This window comes from Bos grunniens, chromosome 6 (genome assembly GCF_055505025.1).
Source record: "Bos grunniens cultivar Pamir isolate PY7600 chromosome 6, Bosgru_T2T1.0, whole genome shotgun sequence".
Classification (NCBI taxonomy): Eukaryota; Metazoa; Chordata; class Mammalia; order Artiodactyla; family Bovidae; genus Bos; species Bos grunniens.
In genome coordinates, this window is record NC_141170.1 from 22,780,306 (window position 1) to 22,790,094 (window position 9,789).

Below are 9,789 nucleotides of genomic sequence, written 5' to 3' on the forward strand. Positions count from 1 at the left end.
AAAGCACTGTGTGGACGTTAAAACGATCTTGCAGCTCTGGTCCCAGTCCTAAACTGCATCTACCCTTGCATTCAGGCATGTTCTGACAAATCTGGAAGCCCAATAGGATCATTACAGTGATATTTCCATTAAAAAGGTTCCAGGAGCCTGTATTGTGTTCAGGGACAATGGGCAGCATCAGAAGTGATGGGTTATTGTGAATTCGGCCTTCTACCGTGCTGCCAGGCCCCGCTGGCCTCACCTCCTCAGATGTAGGCCTGAGTCCTGGGTGGCAAATTCAGGGAGGTGAAGCCAGTGGAGGAGACTGTTGCCCTGGCACCAGCAGCAGCAGCAGGAGTTAGTGGCTTAGAATCACTCGCCGTCAGAAAGCAGCAGTCTCTTTTCAGTCATCGGCTGGCAGAGGAGCAGCAGTTGTTGACGGGTGAGCTGGAACAGCAGCTCAAGAGATTTTCAATTCTGTTGCTACAATCCATCCAAAATCCATGGGCAAAGAGAGCTCTTAGGAGCTTGGTGTCAGGCTGTGAGTTGGTGGAGGCTGTGGACATATATATACAAATAAGTTGCGACAAATTTTAGACAACCTACTGTATCAGAATCCAAAAAATAAGCATCAAATCCCTCAAGAGGTGATAATCCATGTATATTGAATTCTTGTCCATAAAGATGTAGCTTGAAGGTTTTGTTTAACAGAGGCTTTCTTATGCATTTAGGGGCTTCCGGGTGGCGCTAGGGGTAAAGAACCTGCCTGCCAATGCAGAAGATGTAAGAGATGTGGGTTCAATCCCTGGGTCAGGAAGATCCCCTGGAGGAGGGCATGGCAACCCACTCCAATATTCTTGCCTCGAAAATCCCATGGACAGAGGAGCCTGATGGGCTACAGTCCATAGAGTTGCACAAAGTCAGACATGACTGAAGAGACTGAGCATGCGCTCTTATGCATTTATATTTTGTTGTTGCTGTTCAGAATAACCAGACTTGAATGAGAAAAGAACAACAAAATGTTGACATGTTATGAAACACCAGAAATGGGCGGGGGCGGGGGGGGGGATGGATCTGAAACCAAGATAGACGTCACTGAAGAGTTTTTTAATTTAGTGTATAATTCAGTTTAGCCTCAGTATTTCAGTACGGTTCAGTCGCTCAGTCGTGTCCGACTCTTTGCAACCCCATGGACTGCAGCACACCAGGCCTCCCTGTCTGTCACCAACTCCCAGAAAAAAACTCAAACTCATGTCCATCGAGCTGGTGATGCCATCCAACCATCTCATCCTCTGTTGTCCCCTTCTCCTTCTGCCTTCAATCTTTCCCAGCATCAGGGTCTTTTCAAATGAGTCAATTCTTTGCATCAGGTGGCCAAAGTATTGAAGTTTCAGCTTCAGCATCAGTCCTTCCAATGAATATTCAGGACTGAGTTCCTTTAGGATGGACTGGTTGGATCTCCTTGCAGTCCAAGGGACTCTCAAGAGTCTTCTCCAACATCACAGTTCAAAAGCATCGATTCCTCCATGCTCAGCTTTCTTTATAGTCCAACTATCACATCCATACATGACTACTGGAAAAACCATAGCTTTAACTGGACGGAACTTTGTTGGCAAAGTAATGTCTCTGCTTTTTAATATGCTATCTAGGTTGGTCATAACTTTTCTTCCAAGGAGTAAGTGTCTTTTAATTTCGTGGCTGTAGTCACCATCTGCAGTGATTTTGGAGCGCAGAAAAATAAAGTCTGTCACTGTTTCCACTGTTCCCCCATCTATTTACCATGAAGTAATGGGACCAGATGCCATGATCTTCGTTTTCTGAATGTTGAGTTTTAAGCCAAGCTTTCACTCTCCTCTTTCACTTTCATCAAAAAGCTCTTTAGTTCTTCTTTACTTTCTGCCATAAGGGTGGTGTCATCTGCATATCTGAGGTTATTGATATTTCTCCCTGCAGTCTTGTTTCCAGCTTGTGCTTCATCCAGCCCAGCATTTCTCATGATGTACTCTACATATAAGTTAAATAAGCAGGATGACAATATACAGCCTTGATGTACTCCTTTCCCTATTTGGAACCAGTCTGTTGTTCCATGTCCAGTTCTAACTGTTGCTTCCTGACCTGCATAAAGATTTCTCAAGAGGCAGGTCAAGTGGTCTGGTATTTCCATCTCACAAAATGTGGTCCACTAGAGAAGGGAATGGCAAACCACTTCAGTATTCTTGCCTTGAGAACCCCATGAACAGTATTTCAGAGACATAGCAATTTTCTAGACTGAGGACACACCTGTTTTAATTGAAGTTTCTATAGGACTGGTTGCTGTTCTAACCCTGCAGTGTGTTTCTCAAAGTGTGGATCCAGAACCACCTGCTCTAGAATTACCTAATGATTATTTAAAATGCAAGATTCTCATGCTTGTTGTTGCTGTTGTTCAGTCACTAGGTCAGGTCCAACTCTGCAACTCCACGGGCTGCAGCGGGTCAGGTCCCTCTGTTCTCCACTATTTCCCAGAGTTTGCTCAAATTCATGTCCATTGAGTCTATGATGCTATCTAAACATCTCATCCTCTGCAGCTCCTTCTCATGAAATCTACCCAATTTCTAGAGATGAGTTTGAGAATCCGCATTTTTCACAGCTACCTAGGTGATTTAATGAGATCACTCCTTCTAGGGTCTCTGTAATGTCTGAAGTTATTACAGAAGTTGTTACCTGAGGTCCCCTTTTTCTCAGTATCCTTACCTGATTTTTCCAGTTGACCATGCTCTTGGGTCCCTGAGTTCAGTTCAGTTCAGCTCAGTTGCTCAGTCGAGTTTGACTCTTTGCGACCCCATGGACTGCAGCACATCAGGCTTCCCTAACCATCACCAATTCTGGGGGCCTACTCAAACTCATGTCCATCGTGCTGGTGATGCCATCCAACCATCTCATCCTCTGTCATCCCCTTTTCCTTCTGCCTTCAATCTTTCTCAGAATCAGGGTCTTTTCCAATGAATCTGTTCTTTGCATCAGGTGGCCAAAGTATCGGTCCCTGAGTAGGCTGTCATAAATAGTTGATATGACAAAGACTCTGAAACTGTACTTATTAAAAGTTAAATTTTTTCTTCTGCAGTGTGTTCAAAGAAAAGCCACCATCCCCAAAAAGAGAGAGATTTGTGCTATCTGCAGTCCCAAGTCCCTGTTTTGAGCTGTTATAAAATTGGCTTAATACCAAAGAAGATGTATTTTGACTATTGGAAAGATTTAAGAAATTCAGATGTGAGCTTCTGGCAATCATGTAACTTGATGAAACTTGTCTTATACCATGTCATTCCCTTTACTATGCACGGAGTTAGTTTTTTGCCATTCCCTTTACTATGCATGGAGTTAGATGTTTGAAAGGTAGGTTTTCTAAATATTTCCCTGGTTTTAAGTTTAGGCATGTTTGGAGGCTTATAATAAGCACTTTCGAGTGCAGTCTCAAAATCAAAGATCTCTATTTTGAAAGCAGTTTCAGGCATTATCACCCCCAGAAGGGGAGTACCTCTACATACCAATGCCTCATCTTTCCTTAGATTGTTCCAAAATTAGAAATTAAGTCCCAAAATGCAAATGGGGTAAAAGAAAATGCTTTCAAATAAATTCAAACTTTTTTGTCTTACTACTGATTCATACTGGTGGGAATTTTCTATACCATCTCTTTGCTGGAGGGGAAAGGACTAAGGGAGATCTGACAAAGTCAAATGGCAGAAACAACTGAGGATGCAGCGTTCTGAGATGGAATTCAGAGAGCAGATTATATGTTCATGAAGATAAACTTCATGGCATTCACTATTGACTTCTATCCAGCCCTGCTAAAGTAAACAGTTTAACTTATACTTTCTCCAAAATATTTTAATGTAGAAGTCTAAGTGACTTCTCTTTCTAGGAGAGACCCTGCAGGGATATTCCTTTCTTTTTCTTTTCTCCACCTTCATTTGCCTCCTACACTGGAACCTCTGAACCTAGAGGAGCCTATGGATACTTGGATTTTTCTAACTGTGATTTGCATCGTTTTGGGGGCTGGGTGTTGCTGTTTGGCTATGTTTTCCGTTTTCAAAGACCCAGTGAAATCTGGCCAGAGGGGAAAACAGATCTTAACTCAATTGTTTTGAAGGGGAAAAGTCATCAAATGCTTTTTTTTTTTTTTTAATTTCACACTTCACCCAAAAATTACTAAACACAGAGAAAGCTACTTTGAGTTCCACAAGCAATGGTGTAACACAGGCACACCCAATTGAGATGAGTCCCTAAAGAAAAGTATAATCACGCTACACTTTCCAGCCTCCAACCCCCACAGCTGATGTGCTCTGGGATGTTGCTCAAGGGTGGGACTGTTTTCTGGATTTCTCCCCTAAAACCCACATCCCTGCCTTTCTTCAGGAAAGAAAAAAAGCAAAAACAAAAAATGATGGGGACAAAAGAAATTTGGATCAATGGCTAGACATCTGAAAACAAGTGAAGGGCCGAAGATCTGATAGAGTTAGTCTCTCTCTTCCTGTGGTTTTTTCCCTTCCAAATCTCATCCCTATTCTTGGTTTACAAAGGTTCTTAATATTTCCTTGAAAAATTTACTCCCTGGAGAATTTGAGAAAGAGAAGATAGCATAGGCATCCATCCTTCAAGTCTCCATTTTAACAGAGGGGAAATGCACAATTAAATAATGCATTCTAGCTCAAAATACATTTTAAAACACTGAACAACATAAGCTGGAGTCTGTTGTTCAATTGCTAAGTCATGTCCGATCTTTTGCTACCCCATGGACTGCAGCACTCCAGGCTTCTCTGTCTTTCACCAGTTCCCAGAGTTTGCTCAGACTCATGTCCACTGAGTTGGTGATGTCAACCAATTTAATTCTCTGTCATCCTCTTCTCCTCTTGTCTTCAATCTTTCCCAGCATCAGCGTCTCATATCCAATGAGTCAGCTCTTTTTATTAGGTGGCCAAAGTATTGGAGCTTCAGCTTCAGCATCAGTCCAAAACATGAGCTGGAGTCAGAGTTCCCCTCCAAGATATTGACTCATGGATTTGTATCATTCATGGATCTCCATGATCTGCAGACCCAGAGTTGTCTTCATTAAGCACTAAGACATCTTTCTAAGCAAGATGCCATTTGTTACATGGTACTCAGGAAGAGAAATGGGCTACTGTTCTGCATTTTGCTCATCTTTTCTACAGCAAGGGAAATGATAACTAGCCCTCCTCTTACAGCCATTTTCACTCTTGGTGTTTTGTTTACACGTAACTTTTAAGTACTGGGAACATATTGTACTTACCATTTAAGATTATTCTGGCTAAGACAATTAAAACTACATACCCCTGGATGGATCTGTAAGCTTGCTTGATTTTACTTCTTGAATATTTTTCCAGTGACCCTTCTGTAATTTTAGGACATAAGGAAGAAACATTGAGTAGTTAAATACACATCCACAAAACCAAACCAGCTGTTACTCCCACCTCTGCTTACAAATGAACAAAGATCATTAAAGAAAGTCAAGGCCACAAGACTTGTTATAGAGGAAGGTACCTGAGGATTTCTTATAGAAGTTCTTGACCATCTGAGGAAGATAAGTTGAGGCTAAAAGTACATTTCTTTCACCAACTGGGAAGTCTATCATGTGTGATAGTATGAAAAGCTTCTACATGAATGATTTTATTTGCTTTTCAAGACACATCTATTTGATAAGCTCACAGGTAGAATTATTCACAAGCTCAAGTAAAGTAAACTGAGATGCATAGACGGAAAGGCCACAGAACTCCAAGCAAGCTTTCTGACTTAGGAGGCACTATTCTTGCCATTACTTTATGGTATTGAATCTCAGCTTTCTGTTCCTAGATGACAGTCATACCAACCACACAGTTTTAAAACTTGATGGAGTAGAATCCTTACTAGGCTTCCTCCTGGGTAGGTTGTGAGAATTATACCAAGTCAATATGTGAAAAGTACTTAGAATAGTGTCTACCAATTCTGTGTCTACATGTGTACTAGAATGGATATGTACATTTGTATATATAATACACATGTGTGTACATAATATATACATATATAAGTGTAAATATATATTATGTGTGCAAACACGTACACACATACATTCTAGTACATACACACAACTTGACAACAGAGGCACACGTGCATGCTAAGTTGCTTTAGTCATGTCTGACTCTTTGCGACCCTATGAACTGTAGCCCTGCAGGCTCCTCTGTCCACGGGATTCTCCAGGCAAGAATACTGGGGTGGGTTGCCATTCCCTCCTTCAAGGGATCTTCCAGACCCAGGGGCTGAACCCACAGCTCTTATGTCTCCTGCATTGGTAGGTGGGTTCTTTACCACTAATGGCACCTGGGAATCCCTGAAAAGGCATATGTAAATAACAATTATAACCAGATTAGCTATTCAAGTAGAACAGCTTACCAGATCTCTAACCCTCAGTTCAGTTCAGTTCAGTTCAGTCGCTCAGTTGTGTCCAAATCTTTGTGACCCCATGGACTGCAGCACGCCAGGCCTCCTTGTCCATCACCGACTCCTGGATTTTACTCAAACTCATGTCCATTGAGTTGGTGATGCCATCCAACCATCTCATCCTCAGTTGTCCCCTTCTCCTCTCTCCTTCAATCTTTCCCAGCATCAGGGTCTTTTCAAATGAGTCAGTTCTTCACATCAGGTGGCCAAAGTATTGGAGTTTCAGCTTCAGCATCAGTCCTTCCAGTGAACATCCAGGACTGATCTCCTTTAGGACTGATCTCCTTTAGGACTGATTGGATCTCCTTGCAGTCCAAGGGGCTCTTAAGAGTTTTCTCCAACACCACAGTTCAAAAGCATCAACTCTTCAGCACTCAGATTTCTTTATAGTCCAACTCTCACATCCATACATGACTACTGGGAAAACCATAGCTTTGACTAGATGGACCTTTGTTGGCCCTAGAGAGTTTTAAAAAATAAAATTTTAAAAGAACTTTCTCTTTAGTTTCTTCATCCTCTTGCCCTGGAGAATAGCTATGTTTTAAAAGTTTTAGGTCCAATTTAAAGTTTTTTAAAAAAGTAAAATTGGCCTTAGGAATAGGATCTGTGAAGCGGAGAGGCTGAGAACACCCCTTCTGCCCACCTAGGCCGGTCACAGTCAGCAGGCATTCTGCCTCAATATTCTAGGCTCCTGGCCCACCTGTCAGCCAAAACGCATTTAGAAGAGGAAAAGGAGGTAGGCCAGCTCCTCATTCTATTCCCAGTTCAGCTTCTGGGCAGGCTTAATTTTCTCCATCCCTTGGAGGTACTTTCGCACCTTCAAGGAAAGACAGCATTTCAAAGCAAAGACACAAGCACATCAGTTTAAGGACAGAAGAACATCAGACCGACTGCTTCCTCTCCTAGGAGGAACTTCTCAGGAGGTGACACACATGAGTGTTTGTTCGTATATGGGGGCGGAGGGAGTGTCTGTTTTGGAGGGGGGAGGGACTGGCATTTGCTCATCTCTTTGATGAGCAAGGTAGGGTGTGCAGTAGTCCTTAAGGCTCATTCAATCAAATCGACTAAGCAGTCTCCCCTTGGGCTGGGGCAACCACCTTAGGAGTCGGTTGCCTGAATGGTTGAGAATCATCAGGCGGGGGAGGTTTCCTAATAAAACTCTAGGAATGATCTCAAATCTCCAGAAGTACTTAAGAGACGGAATAGAGTGCGAAAGTGATGGAGGGGTGGAGGGAAGGGAAAACGGGAGATACCAAAGAATGAGCGAAACTGATTCCAGCACACGGGATTGGGCGAAGGCAAGGGGCGTGGGGAGGAAGGAAAATCTAAAAGCTCAGGGCGGATCCTTGGCCGTCGCGCTTGCCTGCTGTCCCTCGCTGGGTCCTTGGTGGTTCCCTTATGTGCCCTGTCTCCGCACTGCAGAGCGCTGAAGGCTTCGGACTCGGACGCGTGTGCCTTGCCAAGCGCACCTGGCCTGGCACTCCAATCGTGGACTCTTCCGCTCGAGCCAGCTGCACCGGCCTGGTTGGTGGAGCGGAGTCTGGGCCGATAGTGCGTGGAGAAACCCCTGACTCAAGGGGCGAGGCCGCTTTCGGGGTCCTCGGAATCCGGGAGGAGAGGTTGCTCTTCCCGGTCGTTTTCTGGGTACTGGTGGTCCCGGGTGTTCCAGGTTTCGGCGCTGGGATGATGCTCACTAAGAGACAAGCTGCAGGGAGGGTAAACTTAATAGAAGACGAGAAGCGGGTGCTACACAGCGGTTCAGACGCGGGTGTGAGCGGGAAAGGCTCAACCCTGTTGGACCCACTCCCTCCATTCCCACCGCCGCGCCCGGCGGCGGCGACACGTCTATGTTGGCTGGCGCGCCGGTGTGACGGCTACACCGGTAGCCTGGGCCTCAGAGAGCCGCAGAGCGTAGAAGTGGGCCCAGGACTCAAGCCCAGGACCCTGGGAACTATCCCCGGTGGGTCCGGTTTCAGTTTTGGCTCCCCGGTGCCTGAGAACTGGTGCAGAGATGCGCGTGCATTCTTTCCCCAGCCCTCCGGTTCCCGCACGCCGGTGAGATTCGGCTACACCCTGTAAACTCATCTTGGGAAATAGACGCGTTCCCCTCCTACTCACAAACGCCAGAAGACGAGAGGGGTTCGCGATCCACGCAGAGAGCGCGCTCGGAGATTCCAGACACTAGGAGCCGGGTCATTTCCAAGCAATCTGCCCTTGACTGGGGACACAGCAAATGCTTGTGCGGCAGCCGCTTGAGTTGCCTTTTCCCCAGTCCGTAGGACCTGGCAGGCACTCGGAGCGCAGGCCACCTGCCTGGACTTCATGGCACCAGCCTACTCCAAGCCTGCATGACCCTATGACCTTGTTTCCCCCGCAGCTGTGTGTAGACATTTACGCCAATGGCTTCAGCCGGCAACCTCAGCTAGTTTGGCAGATGGGTGGGATTATGGAATTTTAGAAACTCTCATCCGAGAAAGTTGATACATCCAAACGCTTGAAAATGCAACATTAAAACATTTCTCAGTTTGCCTTGGCTGAAGGCAAAACTAGCTTTGGGCACCCTTCCCCTACTGCTTCCCGCCCAAAAAACGTCTCCTAGGTAGATTGTTCAGCAAAACTGCCCAGCCCTAAAGTGTCTGCCACTCACACAGCTACCTCATCACCTGGGCATTAGCTCAGTCAAGGTTCAGTTTTCTTCCAGATTGAGTATTTAATTACCATACAAAAGAAAACACAGGAGAAGCTCCAAAGTGTCTACACGTATCCTTTAAAAAAAAAAAAAAAAAAGATTCTAGACTATGCTGCTGCTACTGCTGCTAAGTCGCTTCAGTTGTGTCAGACTCCGTGTGACACCACAGACAGCAGCCTTAGACTATGGAGAAGTCCTTTTCAAGAAGCAGTATTTACTTACTGTTTCTTTAGACTTGAGTTCACCTTTGACTACCCAACAGGTAATCTAGCCACCATAGTGAAAGGAAGATTCTGGAAGGATGGGATAGAAATGAAGGCGCATTCAAGGTTTGTGTTTGTTATTGGGTTTTTGTTTTTAAAGTTAGGCCCCAGGCAACCTTGATTGGTTGACTTGGTGGTTGGTTGGCTTGTTTTTAAGAAACTTTTGTTCTAGGGATTCACTAGTGTTCTAGGCATGGATAATTTGGTCAGCCTCTTAAGCGTTGTGATGTAAAGATCTTTGAAATCCACCTTCTATTTGTCCCCAAATATCTTTCTGATTTCTTGCCATCAAATTTGCTCCAAACCAATCTTGCTTTTTTCTCTAGAAAGCCTTCTTTAGATTTAATTGGAGCCTGATTAGCCTGTTAGAAAAAACAACTCCCCAGTGCT